General features: G+C 51.6%; 1 protein-coding gene across 2 annotated transcripts in view; it reads left to right on the top strand.

Moving 5' to 3' along the window:
• The window catches only part of HAND1 (heart and neural crest derivatives expressed 1), a 326,296-nt gene that overhangs the window by 162,926 nt on the left and 137,150 nt on the right, over positions 1-26,220 (top strand). The gene's annotated exons all lie outside the window — the stretch shown is intronic.

Here is a 26,220-nt window from a genome sequence, read left to right as displayed (position 1 = left end):
CCTCATCTCCCGCAGCCAGTGCCACCAGCGCTAGTACAAGCACCACATCCGCTGCATTTGACACTTCACAGGAGTTATTTGGTGGTGGTGGTGAAATCACTGATTCACAGCCACTACTGCAACAACAAGAAGAAGGCGCAGGTACACCACCTCCTCATACGTCTGAGTTAGGTGGCGATAGTATGGACGTATCGTGTGAGGAGGGGGATGATGAACCACCTGAAGTTGGTGCAGTTGAGGAGGTGTCTGAGGAAAGCGAAGCTGGCCAGGAGGATTATGATGACGATTATACGAATACCACATATGTTCCCGGTAGAGGAGATGACCAGGGGGCAGTTCAGAGGGGGAGTCAGAGAGGAGTAGGAGGAGACGACTCCATGATAGAAGCAGAGGGAGCTCGTCCTCCGAAACAGCTGGGGGCAGTGTCCGGCGCCATGTATCGCCAGCTATGGCCAGCCAGCCAACATGCCCTTCAACGTCAGCTGCTGATGCCACCGTAGCCCATCACCCCAGGGGGGCTCAGCGGTTTGGAAATGTTTTCACGTGTGTGTCTCAGATCGGAGCAAAGCCATCTGTTGTCTCTGCCAGCAAAAACTGAGCCGTGGAAAGGCCAACTCTCACGTAGGGACAAGTGCCTTACGAAGGCACCTGGAGGGAAGGCACAAACAGCTATGGCAAGAACACCTGAGGAAAAGCAGCACCCCTCAAAAGACAAGCCACCCTCCTTCTCCTCTTCCTCCTTCAGGTGCATCGTCTTCATCCACTTTCTCCCGTGCACCTTCACAGCCACCCTCCTCCACACCGCCTTTTCCCTTCAGCGGTTCCTTCTCCTCTGCCCACAGCAGTACCCAGCTGTCCGTGAAGGAAGTATTTGAGTGGAAGAAGCAAATGTCTGCCAGTCACCCTCTTGCCCAGCGTCTGACAGCTGGCGTGGCGGAACTATTAGCTCGCCAGCTATTACCATACAAGCTGGTGGAGTCGGAGGCTTTCCGTAAGTTTGTGGCCATTGGTACACCGCAGTGGAAGATACCAGGCCGCAATTATTTTTCACAAAAGGCCATACCCAAACTGTACAGTGCAGTTGAGAGGCAAGTGGTGTCATCTCTGGCACACAGCGTTGGGTCAAGGGTCCACCTGACCACAGATGCCTGGTCTGCCAAGCACGGGCAGGGCCACTACATTACATACACAGCCCATTGGGTCAACCTGGTGACCGATGGCAGCAAGCAGGGAGTACGTGGCTGCGCAGCGGACCGACTTGTCACACCTCCACGGCTTGCAGGCAGGCCTCCAGCCACCTCCTCTCCACCTGCTACCACCACTTCGCTGTCGTCATCCTCCTCCTCCTCCTTGGCTGGTGCCGCCATCTCCTCTCCAGCTACACAGCCCCAGCACCCCAGGGCCTATGCTGCATGCCAGGTACGACGGTGTCACGCAGTGTTAGACATGTCTTGCCTGAAAGCGGAGAGTCACACTGGAGCAGCTCTCCTGGCTGCTCTTAACAAACAGGTGGAGCAATGGCTGACCCCACACAAGCTTGAGATCGGCAACGTGGTGTGTGACAACGGCAGCAATCTCATTGCTGCGTTGAATTTGGGAAAGCTGACACACATGCCCTGTATGGCACATGTGCTGAATCTGGTCGTGCAAAGATTTGTGTCCAAGTACCCAGGCTTAGAGGACGTCCTGAAGCAGGCCAGGAAGTTGTGTGGGCATTTCAGGCGCTCTTACAAGGCCATGGCACGCTTTGCGGACATTCAGCGTAGAAACAACTTGCCGGTGAGACGCCTGATTTGCGATAGCACGACTCGCTGGAATTCCACCCTGCTGATGTTCTCTCGCCTGCTAGACCAGGAGAAAGCCGTCACCCAGTACCTGTATCATTACAGTACAACGACACAATCTGGGAGGATGGGGATGTTGTGGCCCAACAACTGGACACTGATGCAAAATGCATGCAGGGTCATGGAGCCCTTTCAGGAGGTTACCAAACTGGTGAGTCGCGATGAGGGCACCATCAGCGACTTGATCCCCTACGCCTACTTCCTGGAGCGTGCCGTGCGTAGAGTGGTGGATACAGCTGTGGAGGAGCGTGAACGAGAACAGTTACAGCAGCAGGAGTCGTGGGAGCGATTTACATCCGAACCCGATGTTTCCACAACACCTGCGGCAGCACAGAGGGGGGAGGAGGAGGAGGAGGAAGAAGAGGAGTCGTGTGGGGAAGGAGAGGAGTCAGACTCTGATGATGGTGATGATGAGGAAGGTGTTTCTGTGGAGGAGGAACAGGCGGCGGAAGAAGAACAACCGCGGCAGCCGTCACAGGGGGATTCTGCTGCTCCACGTTCCCGTGGTATTGTTCGTGGCTGGGGGGAAGAAGAGGAGTTGCGTCCCATCACTGAGGAAGAGCAAGAGGAGATGGAGAGTACGTCTGCATCCAGCTTTGTGCAGGTGTCCTCTTTCATGTTGTCCAGCCTGTTGACGGACCTCCGTATCAAAAAACTCAAGGCGAATGACCTGTACTGGGTGGCCACGCTACTAGACCCTTGGTACAGGCACAAAGTGGTGGACCTGTTACCAACTCAACAGAAGGCGGAAAGGATGCAGCACTTGCAGAACAAGCTGTCAATGATGCTTTACAATGCGTTTAAGGGTGATGTGGCTGCACAACGCAATCAAGGTACCACTGGCAGTAACCCTCCTCCTCCCAAGTCCACGCAGGCAAGGACAGGACGCTCCAGCGATCTCAGGGTGATGTCGGATATGCGGACATTCTTTAATCCAACTCCTCGCCATAGTCCTTCCGGATCCACCCTCCACCAACGCCTGGACCGGCAGGTAGCCGACTACCTGGCCTTGAGTGTGGATGTAGTCACTGCGAAAAGCGACGATGAACCCTTGGACTACTGGTTGCGCAGGCTTGACCTGTGGCCAGAGCTGTCCCAATTTGCCATACAACTTCTCTCTTGCCCTGCCGCAAGCGTCCTGTCAGAAAGGACCTTCAGTGCAGCTGGAGGCATAGTTACTGAGAAGAGAAGTCGCCTAAGTCACGACAGTGTTCAGTACCTGACCTTTATCAAAATGAATCAGGAATGGATCACGGAGGGCTACTGCACGACCGTAGACTAAGTCAGTCCGCACACACAGCATCTCTGCCTGCAGGCCGCTTGCCTTCTCCGCCACCACCAACAGGGTCCAGGATTCTAGGCGGATTCCTGAATTTTTAAGGCCGCTGCTAGCAGCGGCCACTACACTAATTTTTCTGGTGCGTGTACATGCCTGCCTAATTTTTCTGGCTGCACTGCGGGCGGCTGCAACAAATAAACAAAAGGCATGTACATGTGCCCATCCCCCTTCGTGATCATTACCTTGCCGCGGTGAAGGGGCTTGCGTATCACAATGAAGCAATGACCGCCGGCTATTTGAGTGTCTCGGGTGGGGGTGGGACACAAAAGATAATAAGGTTGTTGCTTCATTGTGGTCAGACCAAATTTGATCAGCTGGACAGTCACTGTTGTTCTATCATTGAGTTACCACAGCCCGGCGACCATATGGCCTTGAAAAACGCCACGGCCTACACTCTGGCCACGGTGCGCACCAGTCCAGCACGGCCATCACTACGCAAACAGCTGCTTGCGGTGCGTTACACAGTGAGTTTGGTGTGTCAGTGTGAAGCAGAACTCTAATTACACTCCCTGATTGATGTATACCCATGCAAGATGTTTTAAAGCACTTTAGGCCTGCAATTTAGCATTCAATGTGATTTCTGCCCTTAAAACGCTGCTTTGCGTCAAATCCAGATTTTTCCCCGGGACTTTGGGCATGTATCCCACTCCGCCATGCCCCCCTCCAGGTGTTAGACCCCTTGAAACATCTTTTCCATCACTTTTGTGGCCAGCATAATTTTTTCTATTTTTCAAAGTTCGCCTCCCCATTGAAGTCTATTGCGGTTTGCAAACTTTTCCACGAACCGAAGGTTCGCGAACCGAAAATCGGAGGTTCGCGACATCTCTAGTACTTACCTGCCTAAAAGAGGGACGGTGCTGGATCCTATAGAGCAGGGATTTCCAACCTGTGGTAGCGTACCACCGGTGGTACTTTGCTGTTGCCCAGGTGGTACACACCAGGTTTGCCTGCCACTTGTCCTGGTCCCATCTTGCCGCCACAAAGTTTGGCTCCCGATTGCTCGCTCCTCACTGTGCTGCCCTGCAGCATACTTCAGACCTCAGATCAGTGGTAAAGAGACAGCCAGGCAAACATTGCACAGTGACGGCGTATATACAGGAAGTGACATCACTGCTGACTTCCTGTATTTGAAGTATACATGCTGTCACTGTGCACTGTTTGCCTGGCTGTCTCTTCACCGCTGATCTTAGGCAGGGCAGCACAGTGAGGAGCGAGCGAGGGGGAGCCAAACTTTGTGGTCAGTCACTGTCCAGCTCTCTGGTGGTTGGGGTAGGCTATTTATATTGAAGGAGGGTAGGGAGGAACTGGAAAGGCTGCCTATATTAGCAATCTGTAGGCTAGAAGTCTAATTTTTCCCACCAATGCCTCCTTCTATTCCCCTTCCACATGCCCCTCTGCTCTCAAAGTGTACCTGTAAGAAAAAAGCCCTGGGGACTGGGGAGGACTTACCTCAGGAGAGGGTAGCCTCTGAATCCTAAAGAGGCTTCCCCCATCCTCCTCAGTAAAGGGGATCCAGTGCTAGAACCCCCCAAACATCTCCTTGTCGGAGTGCTCTCATGCGGCTCTCTGACTCCAGTGGAAACAGCCAATCAGGTCTGCTATACTGCGCAGGCGCAGTGGTGGTACATGAAGATTTTCAGGTGATAAAAGTGCTACAATTAGTGAAAAGATTAAAAAGCCCTGCCATAGAGCCTTCCCAGTCCTCTCTGCATCCCCTTGTACCTCTGAGGGCCCCATACGAGCAGCTCCATACTTCCGAAGCATTTCGAGGAGACCCAAAAGGCTTCCTCGACATAAAAGTCGGATGGGTATAATGGTGGCCCAGTGGTAAATTGAGGGGACACAGAGAGGACCGGGCAGGCTCTACAGGATCCAGAGCCTTCCCTCTTCTTGGGTAAATATGTAACTTTTTATTTTTTGTAGGTGGGTACAGGTGTCCTTAAAGGTGCGTACACACGTCGGATTTGCGCAAACGACCTGTCGTTTGGACATCCAAACGACCTGTCGTTTGGACATCCAAACGACCGGTCGTTTGGACGTCAAATCGGGCGTGTGTACAGTCTGTCGTTCGGCTGATAAGACCGGGCTTGAGCGATCCGCCAAGCTGCAAGGTAACACAGCCTGAGTCTCTGATTGACTACAGGGTACCGCAGTCTGAGTCTCTTATTGGCAGCAGGGTAACATAGCCTGAGTCTCTGATTGACTACAGGGTACCGCAGTCTGAGTCTCTTATTGGCTGCAGGGTAACATAGCCTGAGTCTCTGATTGGCTGCAGGGTACCGCAGTCTGAGTCTCTTATTGGCTGCAGGGTAACATAGCCTGAGTCTCTGATTGGCTGCAGGGTAACAGTCTGAGTTTCTGATTGGCTGCAGAGTAACACAGCCTGAGTCTCTGATTGGCTGCAGGGTAACAGTCTGAGTTTCTGATTGGCTGCAGGGTAGCACAGCCTGAGTCTCTTATTGGCTGCATGGTAACAGCCTGAGTCTCTGATTGGCTGCAGGGTAACAGTCTGAGCCTCTGATTGGCTGCAGAGTACTGCAGTCTGAGTCTCTGATTGGCTGCAGGGTAACAGTCTGAGCCTCTGATTGGCTGCAGAGTACTGCAGTCTGAGTCTCTGATTGGCTGCAGGGTACCGCAGTCTGAGTCTCTGCATAGTACAGGTTGTTTATCCCCTGCTGGTACAGGCTGCGCTCTAGACTTGCCTCTCTTTTCATGTTTGCATATTTTGTTATTATAATGATTATTATCACCTCCGTTTCCATCATTTTATGAGCTCCCGTTGGGTAGCATATGGCTTCTGCGCTTATTATAGGCCTATTTTTTGTTTAATCACCACGTTTCATCCTGAGCGTTTAAATATTCATCATAAGTTTAATTGTATTTATGTAGTGTTTTTATGAACAATTACTTTTATGTACTGTATATATCCATTAAATGTTTGTAATTAGTACTAGTCAGACTGTATTATTCATTCTAGTCACTGCTGATAGAAATGGCTCACCGGTATACACCAGCAGAAGCATTGTTTAGTGTGTACTATGCACTTTTTCTTTCTATTCATAGATTTAAAGAGAAACTCCGACCAAGAATTGAACTTTATCCCAATCAGTAGCTGATACCCCCCTTTACATGAGAAATCTATTCCTTTTCTCAAACAGACCATCAGGGGGCGCTGTATGGCTGATATTGTGGTGAAACCCCTCCCACAAAGAAATTCTGAGTACGTACTCCTGGCAGTTTCCTGTCTGTGAACCTTGTTGCATTGTGGGAAATAGCTGTTTACAGCTGTTTCCAACTGCCAAAACAGCAAGCAGCAGCTACATCACCTGCCAGCAGGAAAAATGTCACCATGTGATAAATGTCAGAATATAAATCAGGGATTTAAAAGATTTTACAATGGGTAAACACTGACTAAATTATTTATACATAATTATTGTAAAAACGAAGCACTTTTTTAATGACCTTATTTTCACTGGAGTTCCTCTTTAAAGCGGACCTAAACTTCCTCTCTGCTCTAAAAGATAAGCAATGGCATAATAACCTTTAAAGAAAAACATGTCTTTGTTACATCAGATACAAATCCTGCAATAAATCTACAGTGAGTCTACTTCTTGCTAGTAGTGGGTCTACTTCCTGCTTTCATGGAAGCAGACATAGGATTAACATCCTGTGTTTACAAATTAGCTGCTCTGCTGAGGTAGCCAGCTGACACAGCTGAGAGATCAAATTACAGTTGTGATTAGTCACAGAAGAGGGGGAATTAGACAGGCTAAATTCTCTAAATAATACAGATTGTATTTCTCTCTGTTTTCCTTCTGTCCTGTGCAAGAGTTCAGGTCCACTTTAAAGATTTATTCATTTTAGGCAACAAGAAGCAATCCAGCATGACCCTTGGAATTTAGCATGACCCCCTGGGATCTGGTGTGACCCCTGTAATCCGGAGTGACCCCTGTAATCCGGAGTGACCCCTTGGGATCCGGCGTGACCCCTGTAATCCGGCGTGACCCCTGTAATCCGGAGTGACCCCTTGGGATCCGGGGTGACCCCTGTAATCCGGCGTGACCCGGGAATCCCTGTACACAGGTGATAATCCACGCACCATCCATCTGTAACAGCCAACAGCATGTGCCATTTCTCATAGTCTCCTCTGGGCGAGTTCCTGTGATTTATAACGACTCTGCAATGAAAGTATGAACAGGAGAGACAGGTCAAGGGCAGGCCTCCTCTGTAATGTAAACAGCAGCCAGCAGATACTTTTTATGGCTTCATGTAATTCCATGGCATTTGACAGGCAGCCGGATTTACAGCTATATTTAGATAAGGAGCTTCAGGCCAGAGACTCTGAACAGCATCCGAGAATTAATGGAAAGCCTATAAGACATATAATAAGTTTTGGAGTCCAGGTCATATAAGGCACTCGGGGGCTGCTGCCTAGGGTGACGGGGTAACAAGGGGCTGGAGTCCAGGTCATATAAGGCACTCGGGGGCTGCTGCCTAGGGTGACGGGGTAACAGGGGGCTGGAGTCCAGGTCATATAAGGTGCCCAGGGGCTGCTGCCTAGGGTGACGGGGTAACGGGGCTGGAGTCCAGGTCATATAAGGCGCTCGGGGGCTCCTGCCTAGGGCGACAGGGTAACAGGGGGCTGGAGTCCAGGTCATATAAGGCACTCGGGGGCTCCTGCCTAGGGCGACAGGGTAACAGGGGGCTAGAGTCCAGGTCATATAAGGCACTCGGGGGCTCCTGCCTATGGCGACGGGGTAACACGGGGCAGCCTCAGAGCACTATCAGCAGCGTTTACAATCCCTCTGAGTTTTATTTCAGCTTTGGCTGCAGAAATCTGGACACTAGTGGGTAAGCCCAGCACTACAGCAACATATAGGAGGCTGGATTAAACTCGGCTGAGACGATCTGTAAGGACCTTCTCGGGTGAGAGTCTAGCATGTGTACCAACCCCTCACCAACATTGCCTAAAGGTCCAGCATGCTGGGTCCAACAGACCTGTGAGCGCATCGTTCTCAAGTGCGTATTGCGGCAGCACTTTTCTTGAGTTTGGCGCAGGTGGTGCCACTAGTAGTGAAATATTGGTAATTTACATTACCGATATTTTACTATGCTGCTCACCCATTCTCATCTGAACCCTCCCCTCCAAGTGCCTAAAACAACCACCCCCCACCTAATGTCTAAACCTAATCCTATTTCCTAGTGCATTTTCTTGCCGCCCCGCCTTGAACCTCCAACATGTGCCTAAAACAAAACTCCCTCCCTCAGTGGCGTCACTAGGGGGTGCGGTAGGGGCGGAACGCACCAGGTGTGACCAGCAGAGGGGGTGACACCAAGCTCCAGGCTAAGGGGGAGTGGCTATGTAAATACAGAGCAGGCTAGTGCTTGATAGGCTCTGTTTCCTGCTCTTCTCCCTTCTGGCTGCTGCATGCTGAGCTGATAACCGAGTTCAGAGGCCATCAGGGCCACATGCTGATCATCTTTACATCCCCCTATAACAAGCAACGTTACTACCTGGTGAGGTTTGGAGGTTCATAGGGTAAGAGGGAGTGACACCATGAGTTTCTGCCCCAGGTAACACCAACTCTAGTGACGCTACTGCCCCCACCTGATGTCTAAACTTAATCCCCTCTCCATGTACATATTAAAATGAAAAATGAACCCCCCTTCATGTGCCTAAAGTGACTTCATAGTGATAGACAGTCCAGCCGTGATGTGATGAAGGCGTGAACTAGGGTTGGAAGATCTTCTGAGGGAATGAGGTGCTTAATTTTCGCAATATTCCTTACGTGAAAGAAGGAATGTACCAGATTTACATATATCAGAATTCTAATCTCCTAATTCTCAGGAAGCACCCATCCAAGTACTGAATTCGATCGCATTTGTGTTATTTTAACCACTTAAGCCTATCTGGACGAACATTCTCGTCCAGATAGGCTGCGCGCACTCCCGCAGGCCGCGCATGCTCCCGCGGCCTACCGTTAGCCCAACGATCAATTAATGGGATTATAGATCCCATTCATTGATCGAATCCCCCCGCAGAAAAACCAACAACGGCCTAGTGCACACCAGAGCGGTTCGGCTGCGTTTTGCAATCCGCTTGCGGCTGCGGATACGCTTTAGCAGAAACGCATTTCCCCGGGCTGCTGCAGATTTTGGATTGCGGATTTCTGCCTCAATGTTAAGTATGGAAAAAACGCAAACCGCTCTGAAAAACGGCACTTCAGAGCGGTTTGCCAGGCGTTTTTTGTTACAGTAGCTGTTCAGTAACAGCTTTACTGTAACAATACATGAAATCTACTACACCAAAAATGCTTCACAAAACCGCAAAATGCTAGCTGAAACGCTACAGAAAAATGAGAAAAAGCGTTTCAAAATCTGCTAGCATTTTGCGGATCTGATAGCGGTTTTTGGTGTGCATCGGGCCAACCTCTTATCAGAGGCTGCGGTTTTTCTGAGTTACAAAAAGTTTCCCGTCCTCCTAATGCTTCCTGGAAGCGTATGATGACAGGGCTGCTCAAATCCGATCCTGGAGACATCTGGATAGTTGCTATTCGGATATCTTACAGTAAACCTGTGCGGGGTGGGCGGGGGGTGTCAAGCTTACCTGTCTAAAGTCTTCTTCATCCGTTCCTCGGCGCCTCCCACGATGCGGTCCAAGCGGTGGTCACGTGATTACAAACACTTCCTCCTTCCGGGTTGAAGGAGGAAGTGTTTGTAATCACATGACGCTCGTGGAGCGCATCGTGGGAGGCGCCGAGGGACGGACGAAGAAGACGTCAGACAGGTAAGATTGACCCCCCCCCCCCCCCGCCCACCCCGCACAGGTTTACTGGGAGATATCCGGATAGCAACTATCCGGATGTCTCCCGGATCGGATTTGAGCAGCCCTATATGATGATGATCATACTTCCAGGACTTTTTGACTGTGGCCATCTTATGGCCAAATAGTAAAACTACACCCATATCCTTTTTTCAATAAATAAATACATTTTTTTTACATTAAAAATTAGCTGTTTACCTCCCACACCAAAAATTACCCAAATAAATTTTTTTTATAAAAAAATTACAATAAAAAAAAAGAAAACATAAATAGTTACCTGAGCATCTGAACTTTTTAAATATGCATGTCAAAGGAGTATATTAATATATTTTTTTTAAATGTTGGGCTTGTAAATAGTGATGGACGCAAAATGAAAAAATACACCTTTATTTCCAAATAAAATATTGGTGCCATACATTGTGATAGGGACATAATTTAAATGGTGTAATAAGCGGGACAAATGGGCAAATAAAATACATGGGTTTTAATTACGGTAGCATGTATTAATTTCAAACTATAATGGCCAAAAACTGAGAAATAATGATTTTTTTTACATTTCTTTCTTAATATTCCTGTTAAAATGGATTTAGAGTAAATAAATTCTTAGCAAAATGTACCCGCCAAAGTAAGCCTAAATGGTGGCGGAAAAAACAAGATATAGATAAATTAATTGTGATGAGTAGTGATAAAGTTATTGGTAAATTAATGGGAGGTGAAAGTTGCTCGGATGCAAAAAATAAACAACCCTGTGGGCTTAAGTGGTTAAAAATAAAGCGGCACAAGATGGCCTTCCCCTTTAAACGCCACCAATGTCAGAAGTACAGGTTGAAATTTACTAAATGGATGGATTTAAAAGACCAAAATTGCAACTGGGTTTTTCAGAGAGGCTAATTAGGTTAAGACTGGGAGAAGCGATGCGTCCAGCTGTTTCGCATAAACCGCAGTGAACGTCCACATTGGCAGATGCAGAGCAGGATCTGTCTGTAGTTCGGCTGTATTCTGCTGCAGGAATGCGCCTCTTACACGACATCTACACCATATAAGAGGGCCTGTCAGGGCAGATATATGAGAGCTGTCAAGGCAGACTTGTTTGTGGAAGGATCTGCGAGTGGGAAGAATATGAGGGCCGTCATCCTTATTTTTTTATTTAAAAAGTGCCAGTTGTCTGGCTGTCACATTGACTCAGCGGGGTAAGAATAGCCCCTGTGACCTCGGGTGTGTGTGTGGGAGGGGCCTACAGGGGTCTGCTCCTCCCCTTCCCACCTTGCAGAGTAGGGCATGGAGTAGTGTACAGTTACCTGTTCCAGCGCTGCATTGGGTTTCTTCGTCCTCCTGGGAGACGCACGCTCTATGCTGCCACCCAGGGGCGGGTCTACCATGAAGCCATCTGAATCACGTAATTCAGGCAACAAAATCTAGAGGGCAGCGTTTGGACAAAACAGTTTGGGCCACCTGGCACCTGCCTCCTCTCTGCTCTCCCGCCCGCCTTCCTGGCAGACACACTGCCCTCCTCATCCATGCATCCTCTTATCCCCATCCTCATTTGACCGGTGTCATCTTCCGCTACCAATAAGGCGGGGGCGCCTGCAACAGACCAGGTGCCGATGATCTCTGATAGGTCGCTGTTACTGATCGAGTTTAGTGATTGGCTCAATGACGGTGCGGTGGTCCCATCCCGGGGACGTTTGTTTCAGGCAGCAGAGAGTGTAGAACTGACCCTGCTGCCATCCTCCGGGCTCCCAATGCAAGTCACGTGATCAAGAGCTGGAAGGTGGCAGCATAGAGCAAGTGGCAGCCCAGGAGGAAGACGAGACCTGATGAAGGAGGGGGGGGGGGTTCTTACTCCCTGTATTGACTGTGTTGCTTTGGCTGAAGTCACTGACTGAGTCCTAATATGCAGTCACCGGAGTCAGAGTGGGAACAGGAAAGATGAAATTAAATGCATGAATGTTATTGCATGCAAAGTGAGGTTGACCCGCCATCAGGCAAAGATGCTGCGATTAAAGGGTACTTGAAGTGACATGTGGCACATTGAGATAAACATTTAAACATTCAGTACTAATCCAACTTAGAATCTGTCCATGTTCCCTTTTTAGTCATTTGTTCATTTTTTTCCCCATTGTAATGGAATGACCAAGTAACTGTTTTATTTTTGCAGTTAGGGAAGTCTGACTGCAGGGGGCAGCTCTTGCGGTAACTAATTAGAGGCTATAAAACTCCTGTGTGGCTGTGCATTTCCAACCCCCTTCCAACTCCCACCCCCAGAAATTGTGGGCAGTGTAGCACCTCTACCCATCCTCCACACACACATACCTACCAACTTTTTGAGATGAGAAAGAGGGACACTTAAGCCACGCCCCTGATCACACCCCCGTCACACCCCTAGCCACGCATACCATAAAGATTTCATAAGAAAAATATGGTGTACTTGTAATTAAAACCACACTGGTCTTTTCTATCCTGGTTCATTTTCCTTCATATTAACATTTTCAAATTAGCAATATATCAATTTAAATGATGGGAATAAAGTTTAGAGTCAATCAAACACATTTTTAGTAGAGAAATATATATATTTACAGAGAAAGAGGGACAAAGTCCTGAAAGAGGGACAAATGAGGGTGAAAGAGGGACAGAGGGACATGGCTCCCAAAGAGGGACTGTCCCTCCAAAAGAGGGTCAGTTGGGAGCTATGCACACATACTTCCTCTCCTTAATTGCCAGAGTAATACAGCGACGGATCAGTCAATTCTGCTAATTCTTAAAGAGAGTCTGAAGCGAGAATAAATCTCGCTTCAGACCTCATAGATAGCAGGGGCATGTGTGCCCCTGCTAAACCGCCGCTATCCCGCGGCTTAACGAGGGTCCCTTCATCCCCAAATCCCCCTCGATACAGCCGGGGAGCGCTTCCTGGTTGGGGCAGGGCTAACCGCCGCAGCCCTGCCCCCCGCGCGTCTGTCAGCGCGTATCTCCGCCTCTCCCCCGCCCCTCTCAGTCTTTCTTCACTGAGAGGGGCGGGGGAGAGGCGGTGATGTGCCGCTGATAGACGCGACTGGAGGCAGGGCTGCAGCCGTTAGCCCTGCCTCCAGGAGCGACCAAGTGTGCGGCCAAGTGTCGCAGTGGGGGGGGGTTGGGGGTGAAGGGACCCCAAGTAAGCCGCGGGATAGCGGCGGTTTAGCAGGGGCACACGTGTCCCTGCTAACTATGAGCTCTGAAGCGAGATTTATTCTCCCCAAAAAATCGAAAGCTTTTTTTTTTCATTCGACTGAAAAATCCGATCGGATTTCCTGTTTTCTTCGATTTTTATCGATCCGGAATGCCAGATATTTTTCTTCAATCATTCTAAAGATTGTATGGTGTGTGTTAGATTGCCAATTTATTTATATACACACCCTAGAAATTTTGTCAGAGTATCCAATCATTTTTATCATAATTGGGGAAAAATTTAACATGTGTGTGTGTGGCACATTGGTCAGATTTTTAAAATGTTACAATCAGTCAGAAAAATTTATTGCAATACTTAAATTGAACAGATATTGAAAAAATTGTATGGTGTGTGGCCACCTTTAGTGTGAGCCCCTGAAGATGCTTTTTTGCGAAACCGGTCAGGCAGTGTGAAACAGTATACATTTAGCGTAAAGTGTGTCCTTTGTTTTATCCTACGCACGCTTTTCTGGGAGCAACCTTGAAAAGGAGAACGGAGTAGAAACCCGAGGATTATGGAGTTGATGGACACATACGCTTAGACCTTATGACTTGGGTCTTTTGAAGATCTGGAGGCAAGCCTGCACTGTGATGGGTGTTGGCGGTGGACCATAACCATAGGATTTAGCACTGAAATTATCTACAATTCTGAAACAACAGAAGGAGGTCGGCACTAGGTGCACCTTAGCAGACCGTGGGGAGTTTCTTAGTAACTCACTGTGCCTCGGAACAAACACTTTGGAATCACAGGCTTGTAGGAGAAAAGGATCCGGGCACCAGATGAGCATAAAATACCATTTATTTCATCCCCTTCACAAACAGACACTTGCAATAATTCAGCGGCCTGACAGCTGTTACACGAGCCTTGCTCGCTTCCTCAGAGGCTTGTGAAACGGCTGTCAGGCCGCTGAATTATTGCAAGTGTCTGTTTGTGAAGGGGATGAAATAAATCGTATTTTATGCTCATGTGGTGCCCGGATCCTTTTCTACTACCAGCATGTTATTTACAAATCTGCTGATTGCTGCCACTCTATTCAGCACACATTACTCTGTACTCATATATCAAATAAGGGTGTCAGGAAAAAAAGGGAGGGGTTATAGACAAAATGTCAAAATATTGTCTATAACAATATTTTTCTTGTTTTTGTCAAAATTAATTTAAAAATTATACTATCACTAATTCTCAAAAATGAAAAATTTTAGTTGGACAGGCCCTGCGCCCACTATTTATCTGGCACCCAAATGACTTCTTTGGTGCCTGCTGGCAAATATTTTGCATAGGGGGCCAAATAGTCCAGTAGCCAAAATTCCTGATTCCACTCTGTACAGTTTCCAATGTAAGTCACGTGACATCGGGGGTGGGGGGGGCACACAGAGCAGAAGTATGCTGAACAGAGCGGCGGTAAATCTCTGCTGTGTTACTCTGACAATTCATTGTAGAAAGTATGGGGGGAGATGGGAAGAGCGGGTTCTGTTTGCCTGTCTGTTGGTCCGCTGCTGTCCACTCGATGAAGCAGTCAAGGCACAAGGGGTGCAGGTATGGCTCATGCCATGGGCATCATACCTGCTCCTGTGCTGCGCTGCCATACCTACTCCTGTGCTGCTCCGCCATGTCTGCCCCTGTGCTGCCATGCCTGCTCCTGTGCTGCCATGCCTGCTCCTGTGCTGCTCTGCCATGCCTGCTCCTGTGCTACTCCGCCATGTCTGCCCCTGTGCTGTGCTGCCATGCCTGCTCCTGGGCTGCCATACCTGCTCCTGTGCTGCGCTGCCATACCTACTCCTGTGCTGCTCCGCCATGTCTGCCCCTGTGCTGCCATGCCTGCTCCTGTGCTGCCATGCCTGCTCCTGTGCTGCTCTGCCATGTCTGCCACTGTGTGCTGCGTTGTCATGCCTGCTCCTGGGCTGCCATGCCTGCTCCTGGGCTGCCATGCCTGCTCCTGGGCTGTTCCGCCATGTCTGCCCCTGTGCTGCGCTGCCATGTCTGCCCCTGTGCTGCACAGCCATGCCTGCCCCTGTGCTGCCATGCCTGCCCCTGTGCTGCTCCGCCATGTCTGCCCCTGTGCTGCCATGCCTGCCCCTGTGCTGCGCTGCCATGTCTGCCCCTGTGCTGCCATGCCTGCCCCTGGGCTGCCATGCCTGCTCCTGTGCTGCTCCGCCATGTCTGCCCCTGTGCTGCCATGCCTGCTCCTGGGCTGCCATGCCTGCTCCTGTGCTGCCATGCCTGCTCCTGTGCTGCCATGCCTGCTCCTGGGCTGCCATGCCTGCTCCTGTGCTGCCATGCCTGCTCCTGTGCTGCTCCGCCATGTCTGTCCCTGTGCTGCCATGCCTGCTCCTGGGCTGCCATGCCTGCTCCTGTGCTGCCATGCCTGCTCCTGTGCTGCCATACCTACTCCTGTGCTGCTCCGCCATGTCTGCCCCTGTGCTGCCATGCCTGCTCCTGTGCTGCTCCGCCATGTCTGCCCCTGTGCTGCCGTGCCTGCTCCTGTGCTGCTCCGCCATGTCTGCCCCTGTGCTGCCATGCCTGCTCCTGTGCTGCCATGCCTGCTCCTGTGCTGCTCCGCCATGTCTGCCCCTGTGCTGCCATGCCTGCTCCTGTGCTGCTCCGCCATGTCTGCTCCTGTGCTGCCATGCCTGCTCCTGTGCTGCTCCGCCATGTCTGCCCCTGTGCTGCCATGCCTGCTCCTGTGCTGCCATGCCTGCTCCTGTGCTGCCATACCTACTCCTGTGCTGCTCCGCCATGTCTGCCCCTGTGCTGCCATGCCTGCTCCTGTGCTGCTCCGCCATGTCTGCCCCTGTGCTGCCATGCCTGCTCCTGTGCTGCCATGCCTGCTCCTGGGCTGCCATGCCTGCTCCTGTGCTGCCATGCCTGCTCCTGTGCTGCCGTGCCTGCTCCTGGGCTGCCATGCCTGCTCCTGTGCTGCCATGCCTGCTCCTGTGCTGCCATACCTACTCCTGTGCTGCTCCGCCATGTCTGCCCCTGTGCTGCCATGCCTGCTCCTGTGCTGCCATGCCTGCTCCTGGGCTGCCATGCCTGCTCCTGTGCTGCCATGCCTGCTCCTGTGCTGCCATGCCTGCTCCTGTGCTGCCATGCCTGCTCCTGGGCTGCCATGCCTGCTCCTGTGCTGCCGTGCCTGCTCCTGTGCTGCCATGACTGCTCCTGTGCTGCCATGCCTGCTCCTGTGCTGCTCCGCCATGTCTGCCCCTGTGCTGCCATGCCTGCCCCTGTGCTGCCATGCCTGCTCCTGTGCTGCCATGCCTGCTCCTGTGCTGCCATGCCAGCTCCTGTGCTGCTCCGCCATGTCTGCCCCTGTGCTGCCATGCCTGCTCCTGTGCTGCTCCGCCATGTCTGCCCCTGTGCTGCTCCGCCATGTCTGCCCCTGTGCTGCCATGCCTGCTCCTGTGCTGCTCCGCCATGTCTGCCCCTGTGCTGCCATGCCTGCTCCTGTGCTGCTCCGCCATGCCTGCTCCTGTGCTGCCATGCCTGCTCCTGTGCTGCCATACCTACGCCTGTGCTGCTCCGCCATGTCTGCCCCTGTGCTGCCATGCCTGCTCCTGTGCTGCTCCGCCATGTCTGCCCCTGTGCTGCCATGCCTGCTCCTGGGCTGCCATGCCTGCTCCTGTGCAGCCATGGCTGCTCCTGTGCTGCCGTGCCTGCTCCTGGGCTGCCATGCCTGCTCCTGTGCTGCCATGCCTGCTCCTGTGCTGCCATACCTACTCCTGTGCTGCTCCGCCATGTCTGCCCCTGTGCTGCCATGCCTGCTCCTGTGCTGCTCTGCCATGTCTGCCCCTGTGCTGCCATGCCTGCCCCTGTGCTGCCATGCCTGCTCCTGTGCTGCCATGCCTGCTCCTGTGCTGCCATGCCTGCTCCTGGGCTGCCATGCCTGCTCCTGTGCTGCCATGCCTGCTCCTGTGCTGCCATGCCTGCTCCTGTGCTGCCATGCCTGCTCCTGTGCTGCTTCGCCATGTCTGCCCCTGTGCTGCCATGCCTGCTCCTGTGCTGCTCCGCCATGTCTGCCCCTGTGCTGCCATGCCTGCTCCTGTGCTGCCATGCCTGCTCCTGGGCTGCCATGCCTGCTCCTGTGCTGCCATGCCTGCTCCTGTGCTGCCATGCCTGCTCCTGTGCTGCCATGCCTGCTCCTGGGCTGCCATGCCTGCTCCTGTGCTGCCATGCCTGCTCCTGTGCTGCCATACCTACTCCTGTGCTGCTCCGCCATGTCTGTCCCTGTGCTGCCATGCCTGCTCCTGTGCTGCTCCGCCATGTCTGCCCCTGTGCTGCCATGCCTGCTCCTGTGCTGCCATGCCTGCTCCTGTGCTGCCATGCCTGCTCCTGTGCTGCTCCGCCATGTCTGCCCCTGTGCTGCCATGCCTGCTCCTGTGCTGCTCCGCCATGTCTGCCCCTGTGCTGCCATGCCTGCTCCTGTGCTGCCATGCCTGCTCCTGGGCTGCCATGCCTGCTCCTGTGCTGCCATGCCTGCTCCTGTGCTGCCATGCCTGCTCCTGTGCTGCCATGCCTGCTCCTGGGCTGCCATGCCTGCTCCTGTGCTGCCATGCCTGCTCCTGTGCTGCCATACCTACTCCTGTGCTGCTCTGCCATGTCTGTCCCTGTGCTGCCATGCCTGCTCCTGTGCTGCTCCGCCATGTCTGCCCCTGTGCTGCCATGCCTGCTCCTGTTCTGCCATGCCTGCTCCTGTGCTGCCATGCCTGCTCCTGTGCTGCTCTGCCATGCCTGCTCCTGTGCTGCTCCGCCATGTCTGCCCCTGTGCTGCCATGCCTGCTCCTGTGCTGCTCCGCCATGTCTGCCCCTGTGCTGCCATGCCTGCTCCTGTGCTGCCATGCCTGCTCCTGGGCTGCCATGCCTGCTCCTGTGCTGCCATGCCTGCTCCTGGGCTGCCATGCCTGCTCCTGGGCTGCCATGCCTGCTCCTGGGCTGCCATGCCTGCTCCTGTGCTGCCATGCCTGCTCCTGGGCTGCCGTGCCTGCTCCTGGGCTGCCATGCCTGCTCCTGTGCTGCCATGCCTGCTCCTGTGCTGCCATACCTACTCCTGTGCTGCTCCGCCATGTCTGTCCCTGTGCTGCCATGCCTGCTCCTGTGCTGCCATGTCTGCTCCTGTGCTGCTCCGCCATGTCTGCCCCTGTGCTGCCATGCCTGCTCCTGTGCTGCTCCGCCATGTCTGCCCCTGTGCTGCCATGCCTGCTCCTGTGCTGCCATGCCTGCTCCTGGGCTGCCATGCCTGCTCCTGTGCTGCCATGCCTGCTCCTGTGCTGCCATGCCTGCTCCTGTGCTGCCATGCCTGCTCCTGGGCTGCCATGCCTGCTCCTGTGCTGCCATGCCTGCTCCTGTGCTGCCATACCTACTCCTGTGCTGCTCCGCCATGTCTGTCCCTGTGCTGCCATGCCTGCTCCTGTGCTGCTCCGCCATGTCTGCTCCTGTGCTGCCATGCCTGCTCCTGTGCTGCCATGCCTTCTCCTGTGCTGCCATGCCTGCTCCTGTGCTGCTCCGCCATGTCTGCCCCTGTGCTGCCATGCCTGCTCCTGTGCTGCCATGCCTGCTCCTGGGCTGCCATGCCTGCTCCTGTGCTGCCATGCCTGCTCCTGTGCTGCCATGCCTGCTCCTGTGCTGCCATGCCTGCTCCTGTGCTGCTCCGCCATGTCTGTCCCTGTGCTGCCATGCCTGCTCCTGTGCTGCTCCGCCATGTCTGCCCCTGTGCTGCCATGCCTGCTCCTGTGCTGCCATGCCTGCTCCTGTGCTGCCATGCCTGCTCCTGTGCTGCTCCGCCATGTCTGCCCCTGTGCTGCCATGCCTGCTCCTGTGCTGCTCCGCCATGTCTGCCCCTGTGCTGCCATGCCTGCTCCTGGGCTGCCATGCCTGCTCCTGGGCTGCCATGCCTGCTCCTGTGCTGCCATGCCTGCTCCTGGGCTGCCATGCCTGCTCCTGTGCTGCCATGCCTGCTCCTGTGCTGCCATACCTACTCCTGTGCTGCTCCGCCATGTCTGTCCCTGTGCTGCCATGCCTGCTCCTGTGCTTCTCCGCCATGTCTGCCCCTGTGCTGCCATGCCTGCTCCTGTGCTGCCATGCCTGCTCCTGTGCTGCCATGCCTGCTCCTGTGCTGCTCCGCCATGTCTGCCCCTGTGCTGCCATGCCTGCTCCTGTGCTGCCATGCCTGCTCCTGTCCTGCCATGCATGCTCCTGTGCTGCCATCCCTGCTCCTGTGCTGCCATGCCTGCTCCTGTGCTGCCATGCCTGCTCCTGTGCTGCTCTGCCATGCCTGCTCCTGTGCTGCTCCGCCATGTCTGCCCCTGTGCTGCCATGCCTGCTCCTGTGCTGCTCCGCCATGTCTGCCCCTGTGCTGCCATGCCTGCTCCTGTGCTGCCATGCCTGCTCCTGGGCTGCCATGCCTGCTCCTGTGCTGCCATGCCTGCTCCTGGGCTGCCATGCCTGCTCCTGGGCTGCCATGCCTGCTCCTGTGCTGCCATGCCTGCTCCTGGGCTGCCATGCCTGCTCCTGGGCTGCTCCGCCATACCTGCCCCTGTGCTGCTCTGCCATGTCTGCCCCTGTGCTGCTCCGCCATGTCTGCCCCTGTGCTGTGCTGCCATGCCTGCTCCTGGGCTGCCATGCCTGCTCCTGGGCTGCCATGCCTGCTCCTGGGCTGCGCTGCTCTGCCTGTCCCTGTGCTGCGCTGCCATGCCTGCCCCCGCGCCTCCCTGTCACTCAGACCTCAGATTAGATTAAGTCTGTTATCTGGGGAACATGGCTAATTAATATATGTATCATTTTATCTAGACGCACATGGCTATTTAATTTGTTTATTGTGAGATACTGGGCTACTTGATTATTTTATTTGCTGGTGTGTGACTACTTCATTATTTCATCTAGATGCTTATGACTACTTAGTATTTTTATTTGGGTTGGGGGGAGTGTCTGTGATTACTTTATTCATTTATCCGGAGGCATTGAAATATTTGATTATTTAATCTGGAGTCATGTGTCTAGTTTATTCTTTTATCTTGAAGTGTTAGAAGTAGAGGGGGGAGGGGGGAGTAGAGGGGGGAGGTTAGTATTAGGAGTCAAGAGGGGAAGGTTAGGACCGGCGGGGTGGTTAGTGTTAGGTCAGGGGTGTACCCAGAAATCCCCAGGCCCCAGTGCAAAAAAAAAAATCCGGGCCCCCCACCCCCCTAGGGCCCGCTCAGGGACTTTTGTGGGGCAGGAGGGGTCGCAGCATAAGAGGAGAACGTGGCCGCAGATCAGTGGGGAGGGGGTACATCCCCCCCCCCCTCCCTCACCTCGGGCTCTCCTCTGTGCGCTCCCCCTCCTGCAATCATTGGTGGCAGCGGGCAGGAAGCGGCGGCGGCAGGCTGAACACATTGCCTCCTCCTCGCCGGAGGTCTTCCGATCTCTAATGGCCCATACTCACGGGCAACTTTTTGGGCCTGTCGCCAGCACACGTGAGCGTGTGGGAGACAGGCCGGCGACAGCTCCTTGCCAGGTCCCTCTGCGTACACACGCGGAAGAGGGACCAGAGGCGCAACGAAAGCTGTCGCCGACGTTCCTCCTCCCCCCGCCGGAAGCTCCGTATACCTCAATGGAGGTTGCTGTCGCTAGTCCGCGTACTCCTGCGGACTAGCGACAGTTGCGGCGGTGACTGTCGCCAGGCGATTGAGCAGTGCAATCGCCTGGCGACATCAGCGACGGGCGACAGTTCGGGGTGCGCGCCCGTGCAACGGCGCATACTCACGGGCGACCGTGAGTATGGGCCATAAGAGCTTCATGCAACTTCCTGTGTAAACAGGAAGTTGCTCTTAGAGATCCTATTGTTACGCCAGTGTGTTAGGTGTTAAAAGAGGGGATCCAGTCACCCACCACTCCAGCACATGTTTAGTTGAGAGGTCTTCCTTCAAGTGTTAATTTGAACAAAGCAACTTTATGCAGCTATTTTGCATACAGATGGCATGAATATGGATCCAGCGAGCGCATTCCACACTGAGCAGAAGGACACGGAGATATTACAAGTCCTCTCCAATAATTAGCTGCAGAATTATGTTCTTCTTTAAGTCAGTAAATGTTTTGTTTTATTGCCTTCCTGTTTGATGTGTGTCTGTTGTTGTAGCTGGGAATACATGGTCAGGGGCCGTGGGGAGCAACTCTATCCTCCTATGCCAGACTTCGCTGCTATTTGATGGCAATTGATGCCATAAATAGTCAGAGTTTACAGCTCTTCTGTGGGTTAAACACACCAGGAAACAGAAATATTCCACATTTGATGGCTATTAGTGAAAATATCCTGAGATGACACTGAATGACATGACACGTCCAGGCAGATGTCTGAACAACGCTGAGTTCAGTTCCGTTTTGTTTGTTTGTTTTTTTAACCAATGAGTGAATACAATTTTATGTCAAATTCTACTTTTGTGGATAAGAAAAACAAAAACCCCTTCAATCCTGATCTAGACATGATAAAGGATTTGACAGAGGCCCCTGAGGAAGCTAAAAGTTAGCGGGCGAAACATGTTGGATCCCAAATGAGCTATAAAAACCTGGCATGTGGGACGCCATACTGCAGCGTCACATCTGAAGCTGCCCTACACCCCTCCAGCCATATCAGAGAGAGGAGTGATAGGCAAAAGTTCACTATATCATTTATAAATGAGTATTGTAAAATAGAAACACATTTAATCATTAAAAGACCACTATTGCAAAAATTGTAAAATTGAAATTCAAATAAGAAATACATTTCTTCCAGAGTAAAATGGGCCATAAAGTAATGATCCGCTCAGCCACCTGCACAGGCAGACAGCTGTTTGACCATTTCTCAAGTCTGTGGGCTGCAGGTCTCTGGAAGCGGATCACTGAATAATGGCGCACAGCGCCTATGCATAATAATGGCGCCGCATTAAAAACATACGCTTATCGCTATTTATCGTTAGTACTGCATAATAATGCCGCACAGGGAAAAAAGAAGAAAAACGGCACACACTAACGTTATTTATCAATAGCGGCACACACTAACGTTATTTATCAATAGTGCCGTTCATTTGCGAAACAGTAGACGTTATTGCCCACAGTAACGTTATTTATCAATAGCGCCCTACATAAGCCAAACTGCAGAAGTTATTTAACTGCAAAACGGTGAATGGATTTAATGTAACACTGTCAAGGTTAGGGTTAGGCACCACTGGGGGGTCTTAGGGTTAGGCACCACCAGGGGGGTCTTAGGGCTAGGCACCAACCGGGGGGTCTTAGGGTCAGGCACCACCAGGGGGGTCTTAGGGCTAGGCACCACCAGGGGGGTCTTAGGGTTAGGCACCACCAGGGGGGTTTAGGGGTTAGGGATAGGTACAGAGAGGGTTCTGTGTGTTAACGCTAAATAACAATAAGGCTTTAACGTTAAATAACAATAAGGCTTTAACGTTAAATAGCGATAAGCGGCAAATGTATTAGCGGCAACACCGTGCGCCATTATTCGCAGACGCCATTTTCAGATGGATCCTCTGGAAGAGAGACTTGTCTTCACTTTGCAAGTTTCAGACCTGCTCTGCTGCTGAGGAATTTGCATACATTTGTCATGCAAATTATCTAGCCGCCTCCTTTGAAGGCTTGCAGCATAAATACCATGTGATCCCACAATCCTTTGCTGGTCATGATGGTTTGTTAGAGCTAAAACACTCCTGGAGTGTCAGCCTTGCTATTACTTGCTAGAGATTATCTTAGAGTATTCTTGGGGACTGCACTAGGCATCCCTCTAGTGCAATCAGGTTGTATTATCAGTATTGCCTGTCTTGTCTTGTCCTTGCGATTGCACTGTCGCCAGCGGTTGGCGATGGTGAATGGTTTGGTCCAGTACCTGGATCGCACTTGCCCTAGCGTTAGTGGCAGTGGGTCTCTCTAGCCTAAGTCTTGGAGTTACCGTAGCTGCGGTTGCTACTGGTTACTGCTTCTGTCTGTCTTGCCGTGTGGATCGCACTCGCTCTGGCGGTAAGAGCAGTGGATCTTGCTACGCCTATTCCTGTACTTGGATCACACTTGCTCTGGTGGAAAGAGCAGTGGATCCTGATAGCTCTGTTTCTGCACTTGGATCACACTTGCTCTGGTGAAAAAGAGCAGTGGATCTTGCTAGCTCTGTTTCGGTACTTGGTTCACACTCGCTCTGGCGGAAGAGCGGTGGATCCTATCTACCCTATTCCCGTTTTCCGTTCGTCTGTCTGTCTTGTACGAACGCTTGCTGTAGGCTCGGTGAGGTAACTGTTTAGCAAGCGTTCACGTTCTCTATTTCGTGTTTGTCTGTCAGTAGTTAGTCAGGGTGGCGTGCTTATCTCTGTTGCGCTTATCGTGTGGAGACCGCGCCGTAAACGCGTTCGCTGTTTTGCGAATGAGTGCGGTGTTCGCATTTAGCTAGCGTTTGTTATTTTCTTCACCTTCTGATTGTTGTTTGCTATGCCGTTGCTACTCTCATGCTCTGTTCTGTTCTGCCTTGTGTCACTTCTGGCAATCGCCTCTCTCCTGCGATTGCGTTCCCACTTTGTTTCTGCGGATGTGTGTTCACCGTTGCCGGGTGGCGACTAGATTGGGGAACACACATTTGGTCTTTCTCGGTGCTCTCTCTCTTTAAGGGCTATCTTGCCCTGCTTTGCTGCCCCATTATGTACAATCATTATCTGACATCTGTGGCTGTGCAGAGGATCTGTTCCTCTGCACTCCACAGCTCCATCTGCCAGCAGGAATTCCCCTCTACAGGTGCATAGCACCATTGCTGGGTTCTCTCCGATTATACGCTTGTGGAGGATTTCCGCAGTGTCAGCGCGCATCTTATGCGCTGACCACGGGAATAATTCCACAATCGTTATACATAAATTACTTTTCTCCTATGTTGTTTTCACTTATAGTAGGTAGTAGAAATATGACAGAACCAACAGGTTTTGGAGTAGCCCATCTTCTCATGGAGGGTTGTTAGGGTTTTCCTTATTCGAAAAAGTACTTAGCGAATGGGAGTTGCTCCGTTCAACTGCCAAAAAAAGCGTACAGTGAGCAGGGAGGGTCCCCTCCCTACCCTGAAAATTTGGGGAGTGTAAGAGGTGTGGGAGCGGAGATATTTCGTATTTTATCTCCAGCAGCATCGTTCTATAGGAAATGTGGCCGCACAGTCTCCTACTGCGCATGCGGGGCAGCGCAAATCCACAGGCAGCGCAATCAGACATTACACCGGCTCCAGGCTTACCTCCTGTTTAGTCTGTGCTTGCAGGATGACTTTAAAGTGTAACCGTCGGGCATAAAATCAAAAATCAATTCTTTATTTTTATCTGGTAAACAAGTAATAAGGATGCTAGCCAGGCAATCCAAAAGTTAAAACTCACTCTAAGTTTTCTTATCCATAAAACAACATTTCCCAGTTTCCGTGTCTCTTATTTGGTACATCTGCCGCACAAAGGAAGTTGCAGGGCATGCTGGGATGGCCTTTTTTGCTGCTTTACTTTCCCTTCAGACTTAACTAATGCAGCCTTTCCCTCATGTTTTCCCCTCCCACACCTCTGTTCCTCTCTAATTGGTCAGTATTTCTCATGCTGAGACGATGCACTTTCTATTGCAGATCTGGGTGGAATGCCTGAAGACTGGTAGGAGGGCAGGCAATACATACACAATCATGCAGAGGAAAGTAAGGGAGGAAATGACATCAGGATTGGCTTCAAAATACACAGTTAAGATGGAAAATCCTAAGAAGGGTTTCTCTTTTTTTTTTCTTTTGAAAAATCACTAAAATCAAAACGTAGACAGTGCAATATATGTGTTATGTAAGTAGAGCAAGTATTTATCTACTTATATATGTGCGTTTTGTTTTTTCTGAGATAGAATTGCGGAAAGCTCCTCTTTAAAGCATAATTGTGTAGCTATGCTTGCTTATGAACACAGCTCTCTGCCCCACAAAATGCATAAGAAAAAGAAATTAAATTGAACGGGAAGTGACGACAGCGTAGCGGATGATGAAGGGCCTTCTGGAAAAGACAAGTGTGGTTTCAATTATAAAACTACTTTTTTGCTTTTTAATTCTTTGTAGTGTGAGTGACTTGGGGTGTGACTAGGGGTGTGGCAGAGGCATGTCTTAAAGGTGTCTCTCCATCTTATCTCATAATGTTTGGTATGTCACTGCCAGCAAAGCACCAGTTAATACAGCAGTTGCGGAAGCGGCCCTGATTGGCCCCTGTGGCCCAGTGTCCCTGGGGTGGTCATAACCTCTGCATCCAATATTGCTACACCACTGTTGCAGTATCTTGCTTGCCCAAGTAAATGACAACTCCATTCAGCGTACAGGACAGCTGAAATTGAAGGCTGCCATATTTATTTACTTTGAAACAATACCAGTTGCCTGGCTGTCCTGCTGTCCTGCTGATCCTCTGCCTCTAATACATTTAGCCACAGACCCTGAACAAGCATGCAGATTAGATGTTTCTGACTGAAGTGTGATTGTATTAGCTACATACTTGTTTCAGGTGTGTGATTCAGACACTACTGCAGCCAAAGAGATAAGCAGGACTGCCAGGCAACTGGTATTGTTTAACAGGAAATAATTATGGCAGCCTCCATATCTCTTTCTCTTCATGTTTCTTTTAAGGTTGCAGCACTTGCTATATATATGGAGGTTTTTTTGGCCTGTATGGAGAAAAACTGTTGTTCCGATCCACAGATGTCAGCCAGGGGAGAAAACTGCAACCTGAGAAGTTCTTCCCAACACGTTTTATTTTCCTACATCAGACTCGTGAGCCTCCGATGAGTCCGATGTAGGAGGACGAAACACGTTGGACAAAGCTACTCAAAGTGCATTTTTCGCCACATATTTCTCCATATGAGCAGGGTTGTGTGAGGCAACTGGGAACCATGGGACGCTGCAGGGACCAGACCAGTTGGCAACTTTCTGCATATAATGATGTGTAACATTTGCACTGGGGCCCATGGGTTTGTAGCCACACTGCTGACCACGACGGTAGAACAAGAATGAATCCACCACTCAGCCCCTGCATAAGATAGC

This window comes from Hyperolius riggenbachi, chromosome 3, assembly GCF_040937935.1.
Source record: "Hyperolius riggenbachi isolate aHypRig1 chromosome 3, aHypRig1.pri, whole genome shotgun sequence".
Lineage (NCBI taxonomy): Eukaryota > Metazoa > Chordata > Amphibia > Anura > Hyperoliidae > Hyperolius > Hyperolius riggenbachi.
This window is presented reverse-complemented; position numbering and strand designations above follow the sequence as displayed.